The sequence below is a fragment of the Sardina pilchardus genome, chromosome 23, assembly GCF_963854185.1.
Source record: "Sardina pilchardus chromosome 23, fSarPil1.1, whole genome shotgun sequence".
NCBI lineage: Eukaryota > Metazoa > Chordata > Actinopteri > Clupeiformes > Clupeidae > Sardina > Sardina pilchardus.
Window position 1 is genome coordinate 7,232,177 of NC_085016.1, and position 10,143 is coordinate 7,242,319.

Consider the following 10,143-nt stretch of genomic DNA (forward strand, 5'->3'; position numbering starts at 1 on the left):
GTGTGTGTGTGTGTGTGTGTGTGTGTGTGTGTGTGTGGGTGTATGCATGCTGGGTAAGCGCCTTTGAGTGGTAATGGTTCAAATAAAGAGGAAATGAATGTCAGTATGATCAGTGATAATCAGAACACAGACAATGCTTCTTCCCCTCAGGTCATCTTTAGGCTCTCAGTCTGCTGCAATCTGTCTGGAAACTCCGAAACAACAAACATTAATTTGCTAATTTGGGGGGGGGGGGGGGGTGTATCATATTCCAAAGTCTTATGCAGCCACCAGTCTATAACATTCAGATGAATAATAGCGCTAAATACCACCAGGGGGCAGATATGATTTCTGAGTTGATTTGCCCACCATGAACCCTCAGCATCTTTGCCTAGTTACAGTTTTTCTCAATTGTTTACACACAATTTATGGTACTTGAGACACAATTCCAATAATGTGTAGCTCATGCACCAACCTCCTGAACCAATTCTGCTGAACTATAAGCACAATTTCTGCTTTACACTCAAATTGCCGTTCTAAAACACACTGTTTTCAAAACACTACACACAATTCTGTGCAATTTTCATGAAGTAAATCTCTTGTTTTCACAAAGAACACACTGCCATTCAAATTCTAAAGCTAACTGCCCTACCATGCACACTGACTCATCACATGGGCAAACACCTGTCACACAGTTTTACACTTATCAATCACAGCTTCAGTATACAGTAGTAGTACAGGCAGAGGCAGAGCCAGAGGAGTGAGAGTAAGAGGAGGAGGACGGGGAGGCCAAGGACCGTAATCTCCGATGAGATCCGAGCCACTAGAACATTGCAGTGCTGCGTATCAATACAGTACAGTACCGTACAGTACAAGCTCAATGAGCACAGTAATACAGTATTGCCTGTGGGCTGTTCTGTAGGACTGTAAAAATAAAGTATGTTTCAAGTATTTGGGGAAAGTATTCCTACTTTGTATTCCTACACAGTTTACAGTATTTTACTATTTGTTTGGCAGCTGAAGGATTACCAACACAAGGGCTTCTGTCTCCTGAACAGGAAACTGAAATCATGAGCATTGTCCTAGAAGAAAACGGCATAACATTACGGCAAATACAAAGAAAAATAATAGAAAACAATGAGATATTTAAAAATATTGATAGGGTAAGCATATCAACCTGTATCAGCTTATCTACTGTTTGTACTGTTTGTAGGGTAACACTGAACAAAAAAAGGCCCAAGTCATTATGATGAATGGAGAAGAAGTGTTTTCAATTCATTGCAGTGTTTTACACTGAGCACATCAGTGTTCAACTGGTCCTTATAAATGTCTTGATATATGATGGTTTGTGTGTGTCTCTTGAGAACAAAAGAGCATTTTGAGGAGAAATTACATTATTTTGAAGGTAAAGTGTCATTTGGCAGGAGAATTGCAGGGTTTTGCCCATTGTGTGTGTTGTTTTGGATTTGTGTGTAGAGTTCTGAGAGTATGAGGCATGTTTTCAGGAAATGTGTGTTAACAATCGAGAAAAACTGTAATATCCAGAAGTCAACATCCTCATTCATGAAAAGGCTTGGGCTTTGTGCTTCTGTTACCTGGAATACATTCTGTTGAACTTTTAAACTTTTACTGCTCTGCATTCACATCTCTCTCAGTCTTAATGCCTACTTAAATAGTCTGCGTACCACTCCAGTTGCCTGTGTTTAAGACCTGAGCCTGCCAGAAGTCTCAGCATGTAAGGGACATTGGTCTCTCTATAAGCACAATTGGTTTGTGGTCACAAGTGGAGACGTTTGTTCTTCTGGATTTTACAGACACATTGAGAGTCTGAAGATGACAGCGGAAGGAGTAATCATGTTGTCCTGTAATTATCTCTAATACTGACATATTAGCTTTCTCTTTATTTGAACCAGAATCTGCACTCACAGATACACACTCGCCCATGCACCAGCATGCACACACACAGTCACACACACACACACACACACACACACACACACACACACACACACACACACACACACACACACATACACACTTGACCATATACTCAGGAAATGACCTCCCTCAGCTGACCTTATTTTCACTTCTAAGGTACGTGACTATGGACTTCCAAATTGCGTTTTTTTTTGTGTATCTTCATGTTCTTGATTTAGATGTATCCAAAGTTGAATAATGATTGGTTTAGATCTGTACACAATACAATAACTACATTTCAGTTTCACTAAATTTGAATGTTGTGTGGTTCCATTTGAAATAAAGTCTATACAATCTGTGTATTCACTGTGTATGATGGTATGGCCACTTCTTAAATGATGATAACAGTGTGTTAACACAAATACATATACTCCTTTCAAATGCTTAAAATGTATATGAAGTAGCTTTGTTTCCTGTAATAAATTGTGTGGCTCTATTAAAACTGTATCAGTAACTGGAATCAATACTTTTGCGACTTAAAATAAAATGGTCAAACATACACAGAGAGAGGCCTGGTCTGTCTGCAAGTCTTGGTTAATGTGTGCACAACTCTTAAATTAGACCTGTGCTACAACATCCTGTTTAACAGAGCCTCTCTACCACACGGACCCCCACTGGCATCTCATGCATGGACGTGTGAATCTAACACACAAACTAGCCCCCTCTATGAATAGAGACCTAACACATTACCAACCCCCCCCCCCCCCCCCCAAACAAACAGGGCATACTGTGGTTTCTGTCAGCAGAAGAAAGAAACAGAAAAACACATATACTGGTCTTCTCTACAGTTGCTTTGTTTTGAATATAAGTGATATATACTGTATATATAATATTATTAGCCTGGTCCTACCATACTCTAGTACATTCATAATGTACAGAGAGTCTGGCCACTTTCCATTGCCAAGCGTGAACTTCCTTGAATGCGGATACTCTGTTGATGTTTGAAACTATTGGATCTGCCCAGAGCCACTCAGCTACTCCCTCTGTTCGCTGATTGGACCATGCATTTTTGTCTTGAGAAAACTGCGAATATACCGCAGACCCAGACGTACGTATGAAGTGAAATGAAAACTGAACGGAAGTATGTAGGAAGGTGGAGCCAGGTATTACTTACAGAAATATTACTTACATACGCAGCATAATAGATGGTCAAAGGAGTCACGTCCCCATCAGGTGAGAGACTCCCTGCACTACGGGTCTTCATAGATGAGATCACCACACTCCTTCAGACTGCGGCATGCACCAACAGGCTTCTGGAAAGGCTTGAAGAGCTGCTGATTTGGCCGAGGATGAAGAGAAAGCCATCCAAGTCCTGGGGTGGCTCTCAAACTCTCTCAAACTCTCTCCTCGATGCTCGGTCCTCGAGGGGCATTCCCACTGATCCATAACTAACACTGGATAGACTATTCCATTGTTGCCGCCCCATCATTCTTTATCTAGATCAGTGAGGACGAGGATCGAGGAAGGAAGGGAGGGTGTATAAAAGACCAAATGAGAGGTACCCCTGCAGTCTCTCGATCCACAAAGGAGTCAGGAGGGACAACTTCTTCTCAGTGAATGGTGAGGAGACTCCACGCTTAGCAGACCAACCACTGAAAAGCCATTGAAGGCTCTATACTGCAGACCTATATCAGACAAGCACATGTCTGTTTCGTAACCTCTCAGCTCGATGATGTTCTAAAGAAAATTCAAGGTCTGGTGTTACCAGTTCACCCTGTTCCATCATTTGATGTGGCCCCTCAAATTCTGCAACATCACCTCATCGACAGCCTTGAAGATAGACACAAAGGTAAATAACTATATCCGAAAGTAGTATGGCCTTCCATGATGCCTGTCCAACTTCAGCTCTGTTTGGGAGAAACATCCTGAGGCTTCCAATAAAAACATCATCTTAGGTTACAGACTGGAAAAAGTGATGCTGTTGCTTGAGCTGAGAGACTGGCCTGACCCAGTGGTACAAAATGGCAAGGCCCAAGTTCACACCAGAAGAAAACGGGATGCATCTCAGTTAGGCAGTACACCAGGCCATAACCCGTCTGAAACACCAGGAGGTTGTGGGGATGGTGGGAAACACCACCCAAGATGTGATCTAAAGCCACAAGAATGGAGAGGAAAAATCTGGTGATCTCGGAAGTCATGAGAGAGGATGAGGAGAGCTGTGGACCAATCCCAGCAAGTTAGATGGAGAACCTGGGAAACTGTCATTCACAGGACCATCACGTGGGCTGACCTGTGGAATGTGCCCCAAGCAAAGCTAAGTTTAGTGATCCGGTCCACGTACGATACCCTCCCAAGCCCCAGAACCCCAGGGGGCTTGTAACCGGAGGGTTGCTGGTTCAATCCCCGACCAGTCCACCACGGCTGAAGTGCCCTTGAGCAAGGCACCTAATCCCTCACTGCTCCCCGAGCGCTGCTGGTTGGGCAGGCAGCTCACTGCTCTGGGTTAGTGTGTGATTCACCTCACTGTGTGTGTGCTGTGTTCACTAAGGTGCGCTTATGAGTTGAGCCTCTATCATTAAAACTGAATGCTTTTGCTCACACTGACAGACACACTTACACATACTGTACACACGCACAAAGCGAACATAATGGCAAAAAACTGAACTAAATTTGAATGTAGTTGTCACTGACACATTTTCAACATTTTTATTAGATAGATAGATAGATAGATACTGTAGATAGATAGATAGATACATATATAGATAGATAAATAGATAGATAGATAAATAACAAATCCACATGACTAAACTGAGCAGTAAAAAAACAAAACAAAGAACCACATGAATGATCAAAATATTGACCACTTAGCTTCCAATTTAAGTTAAATCTTAGAAATGTACAGAGGTCTGCACCTTCCTGACCTCATAGGCTACAGGCCTGCGTTCACCATGTTTCCTCTTTTGCCGGAGACAGTTCTTGCAGCGGACAACCAGCAACAGAGTCCAAACCAGTGACAGCAATCCCACAACAACCAGTTTAAAAAAGCAGATCAACTTGTTATCTGAAGTGTCTGAACCTAGGAGAGAGAAAGCATGGGTCTGCCACAATATAACAATTCCAGTTGCAGTAATGATACAGTATATCAGAGCAATAGAGAACAATACACAAAATGATATACATCACACACACACACACACACACACACACACACACACACGCACACACACACACACACACACACACACACACACACATACACACACACACACACACACACACACACACACACACATTCGCATATGCATAGAATCAAATGACCAGAATTGTAACTGTGTGTTCACAACGCCGGCGACTTGAGCTTCCAAAATCGCTCAGGACGCCCAGTAAAGGACGCTGTGGGAAGCTGGGATCAGCTTGGATCCTTTGGCCGCTCTGACGTAGTAGCATTTTATGTTCGTTGAAAGTTGTTTGGTCGCTGAACCGCGTCATAGCTCATTACCATAAAGTTAAACCACTTTCAACTTTCTCTAGTCGCTCAAGACGCCCAAAACGCGACGCCGAAGGATTGGTCGCTGCTGGCAGCTGAGAGAAGCCGGCTTCCATTGAAAATGAATGACTTCCGGAATCTTTGGAAGCTCAAGTCGCCGGCGGTGTGAACACACAGTAAATGTGTTAACTATGCTTAGAATCTTACCAGGGACTTCACAAGATACGGTTTCTTCTTTACTGTCTTCCGTATCGTGACTATTACTTAAACTACATTTGTAGCGATCCTTTACTCCAGGCCTCTGAGGTTTTAGAGGATTAGACTTCTCATTTTTCATCTCAGTGTCGTTGTGGAACCATGTCAGTGTGATGCCCTCAGGAAGGTTCTTAGGACCACACTGGAGGGTCACCACACCTGATGGGGAACATTCCACCTCCAACTTTGGGTCTGGAATCCTGGCTAGAACAGATGAATTTACACATTATTTAGGCTCTGTCAATACAAACATGGTAAGACTGAATAGTTCATGAGAATTTTGACAATTTTCTTAACAAAGACACTGTTGAGCTATTTTGGTTTGGTCTTACTTACAGAACACACAGAGACTCTCAGAGTATGATTTAAGTGATTTCCCATTTTTATCATGGTGTTCAGCTTTGTATGTACAGGCCATTGACTTGGAAATATTTGTCAGCATAAGGGAGCCTTGGTCATCCACATATGCAGCTGGATCAATCTTTCCCTTTCTCCGTTTATAAATGATCTTGTCATTACATATCCAGACCAGCAAATCTCCATCTTGTTGAGGTGAATTCAATGTAATCATATAGGATTCCCCTACATATTTGTTTGTTACACATTTAAGGTCTGTGTTGAGAGAACAAGGACAAGGTCATGAAATCAGTGACCGCAAATACACAAGAATTTCATTTGATGAAGCACATTAACATTTGACCAATTCATGAAACAAGTTTATTCACTAACTATATGGACACATCATTTAAACTGATCAATCAAAATTGTATAGATCACCAAGCAGTGAACTGTTATGGTTGAATATGAACAATGTCCCTTAGGTGACAGCACTGTATCTTGTCAAATTAAGTTACTGGTTTACAAATGATTAGGCTTGATGTGTCAATTTTTCATAGAATTTAAAATGTCAAGCAGAGAGATATTCACAGTACTTTATGTAGCCTATTAAAACACACTAACGTAAAACCACAGAAAGCCTATGATAGTGAATTATTAAAACTAACATTTGCTTATTCTAAACAGATTTAACAAATCCTTACTCACCTCGGGATGCCGTTAAAGCAAGAATATAAAGACTCAAAAAACCCGAAGCAATTTGGAAGTTCATCTTCTCACGTCCTTTAGAAGCGCAAATATCAGGTTAGCTGAGAGAGTTTCCTGTGTGTGAGTGTGTATACGTACAAGTGTGTGTGTGTGTGTGTGTGTGGGGGGGGGGGGGGTGTATGCATGCTGGGTGAGTACGCATGTGTGAGCACCTTTGAGTGGTAATGGTTGAAATAAAGAGGAAATGAATGTCAGTACGATCAGTGATAATCAGAACACAAACAATGCTTCTTCCCGTCATCGGCTCTATGATTTCTGAGTTGATTTGCCCACCATGAACCCTCAGCATCTTTGCCGAGTTAATATCCAGAAGTCAACAGCAGATCCTCATTCATGAAAAGGCTTGGGCTTTGTGCTTCTGTTACCTGGAATACATTCTGTTGAACTTTTAATCTTTTACTGCTCTGCATTCACAGCTCTCTCAGTCTTTTTTTTTTTTTAAGTATGTTTTTTGGGCTTTTTTAATGCCTTTAATAATAGATACAGTGAAGAATGACAAGAAGTGAATGGGAGAGAGAGCAGGGGTAGCATCCTGAAAAGACCACGAGGCGGGACTCGAACCCGGGTTGCCGGCGTACTGTGCAGGTGCCCCAGCCAGTTGCGCCACAGCTGGGGCCATCTCTCACAGTCTCTCTCAATCTCCTATTTTAATAGTCTGCGTACCACTCCAGTTGCCAGAAGTCTCAGCATGTAAGTGACATTGGTCTCTCTATTAGCACAGTTGGTTTGTGGTCACAAGTGGAGATGTTTGTTCTTCAGGATTTTACAGACACATTGAGTGTCTGAAGATGACAGCGGAAGGAGTAATTATGTTGTCTTGTAATTAGAGTGCATGAAAATGCACTCTACTGTTATACTGTTTATTCTTATTACAGTGCATGAAAATGCACTGTACTGTTCTTCCTCGGTCTTCTTCTTCTTCTTCTTATTATTATTCTTCTTCTAACGCACGCAATTCAGCTTCAACCGTTTAACGTAGAAACTTCATTCAAACGTTGTTGCGTAGGTCTTGCTTATGCCATGCCTGCTTTGTATTTTTCAACTTTGTAACTTTTATACTTTTTAAACTATTAGTTAAAAACTATTACAATTTCCCCCATAGACTTAACATTGCTCATTATGACATCACGGCAGCAATTAGAATCTTAGGCCAGGTGGCCGGCCACCTGGGCACCAACTGTCAGTTTCTCTGGCTTTAAGCATACAGTCTCTCAGAAGACTACATATCCTGTTAACTGTTTACTCTGTCCACAACTGTTTCAAAATAAAAGTCCTCACTGCAATAATACACTATTAAATCATTTAACCATTGAAACTACTCAACTATTGAACTGTTCAACCATTCCAACTGTCAGTTATCATCCACTATGCCTCCAGTCAACTACATGAAACCTCCATGTACCTAGCAACCAACATAGCAACCATTAAAATTAAGCGTTTATGACCGTTTCCATAGCAACCAACATGATTATACTGCAGTAACTTCTTGTTTCCTGATAGTGGCCACCATGGATACCCTAGCAACAAATGTTTCAAAATAAAAGTCCTCACTAGCAAGTTAGCTAGTTAGCATGGTTAGCATTGTTAGCATAGTTAGCATTTTTAGCATAACTGCAAAAAATCATCAACTAAGTTAGCTAATCAACCTGGTTAGCATTGTTAGCAAATTTAGCATTGTTAGCATAGTTAGCATTTTTAGCATTGCTGCTAGAAATCATTGGTTAAGTTAGCTAATCAACCTGGTTAGCATTGTTAGTAAAGTTAGCATTGCTAGCATAATTAGCATTTTTAGCGTAACTGTTAGAAATCATTAGCTAAGTTAGCTAATCAACATTTTAACATGAATAGAAATCATTAGTTAAGTTAGAACTGGAATGTTTCATCTTTAAACAGTCTACCTTCACACTATCAACTCTCTGTAAACTATGCAACCACCATGTTTACCCTAGCTACACCTTAGTAACCATATCTACATTATCTATCTATTTTTGCATTTTCATGCACTGGTAATTCCTTGGAATTGCATTTCTAGTTATCGATATTATTCTTCTTCCACACTTTTTGTGCGTTCAATTCAGCTTCAACCGTTCGACGTAGAGACTTCATTCAAACTGCGCTGCGTAGGTCTTACTTAGGTGACTTCAGCTATGTAAATTTCATCTTTGAAAACTTTATCGTTTATTTTATATGAATTTTTAAAAACATTTTTTCTCCCATAGACTTAACATTGGATTATGACATCACAATGAAGTCGTTAAGCAATTAGAATCTTAAGCCAGGTGTTCAAAGCCACCTGGCAGCAACTCTCTGTCTCAGGCTTTCTGGCTCTCTTAAAGAGTACATATCCTGTTCAACTGTTTCCTCTACCCACAACTGTTTCAAAATAAAAGTCCTCACCATTTTTGCATTTTCATGCACTCGTAATTTCCTTGGAATTACATCTCTAGTTATCTCTAATACTGACATATTAGCTTTCTCTTTATTTGAACATTAGCTTTCTCTTTGTCTGCACTTATAGATACACACTCGCCCATGCACCAGCATGCACACACACAATCACACACACACACACACACACACACACACACACACAAACACACACACACACACACATATACACACTTGACCATATACTCAGGAAATGACCTCCCTCAGCTGACCTTATTTTCACTTCTAAGGTACGTGAGTATGGACTTCCAAATTGCATTTTTTTTTGTGTGTCTTCATGTTCTTGATTTAAATGTATCCAAAGTTGAATAATGATTGGTTTAGATCTGTACACAATAAAATAACTACATTTCAGTTTCACTAATTTGAATGTTGTGTGGTTCCATTTGAAATAAAGTCTATACAATCTGTGCATTCACTGTGTATGATGGTATGGCCACTTCTTAAATGATGATAACAGTGTGTTAACACAAATACATATACTCCTTTCAAATGCTTAAAATTTATATGAAGTAGCTTTGTTTCCTGTAATAAATTGTGTGGCTCTATTAAAACTGTATCAGTAACTGGAATCAATACTTTTGTGACTTAATAAAATGGTCAAACATACACAGAGAGAGGCCTGGTCTGTCTGCAAGTCTTGGTTAATGTGTGCACAACTCTTAAATTAGACCTGTGCTACAACATCCTGTTTAACAGAGCCTCTACCACACAGAACCCCACTGGTATATCTCATGCATGGACGTGTGAATCTAACACACAAACTAGCCACCTCTATAAATAGAGATCTAAAACATAAAAAAATAGAAGAAGAAAACAGGGCATACTGTGGCTTCGGTCAGGAGAAGAAAGAAACAGAAAAACATGTATTCTGGTACTGCTCTACAGTAGCTTTGCTTTGAATATAAGTGATATACGTACAGTGTAATATTATTAGCCTGGTCCTACCATAC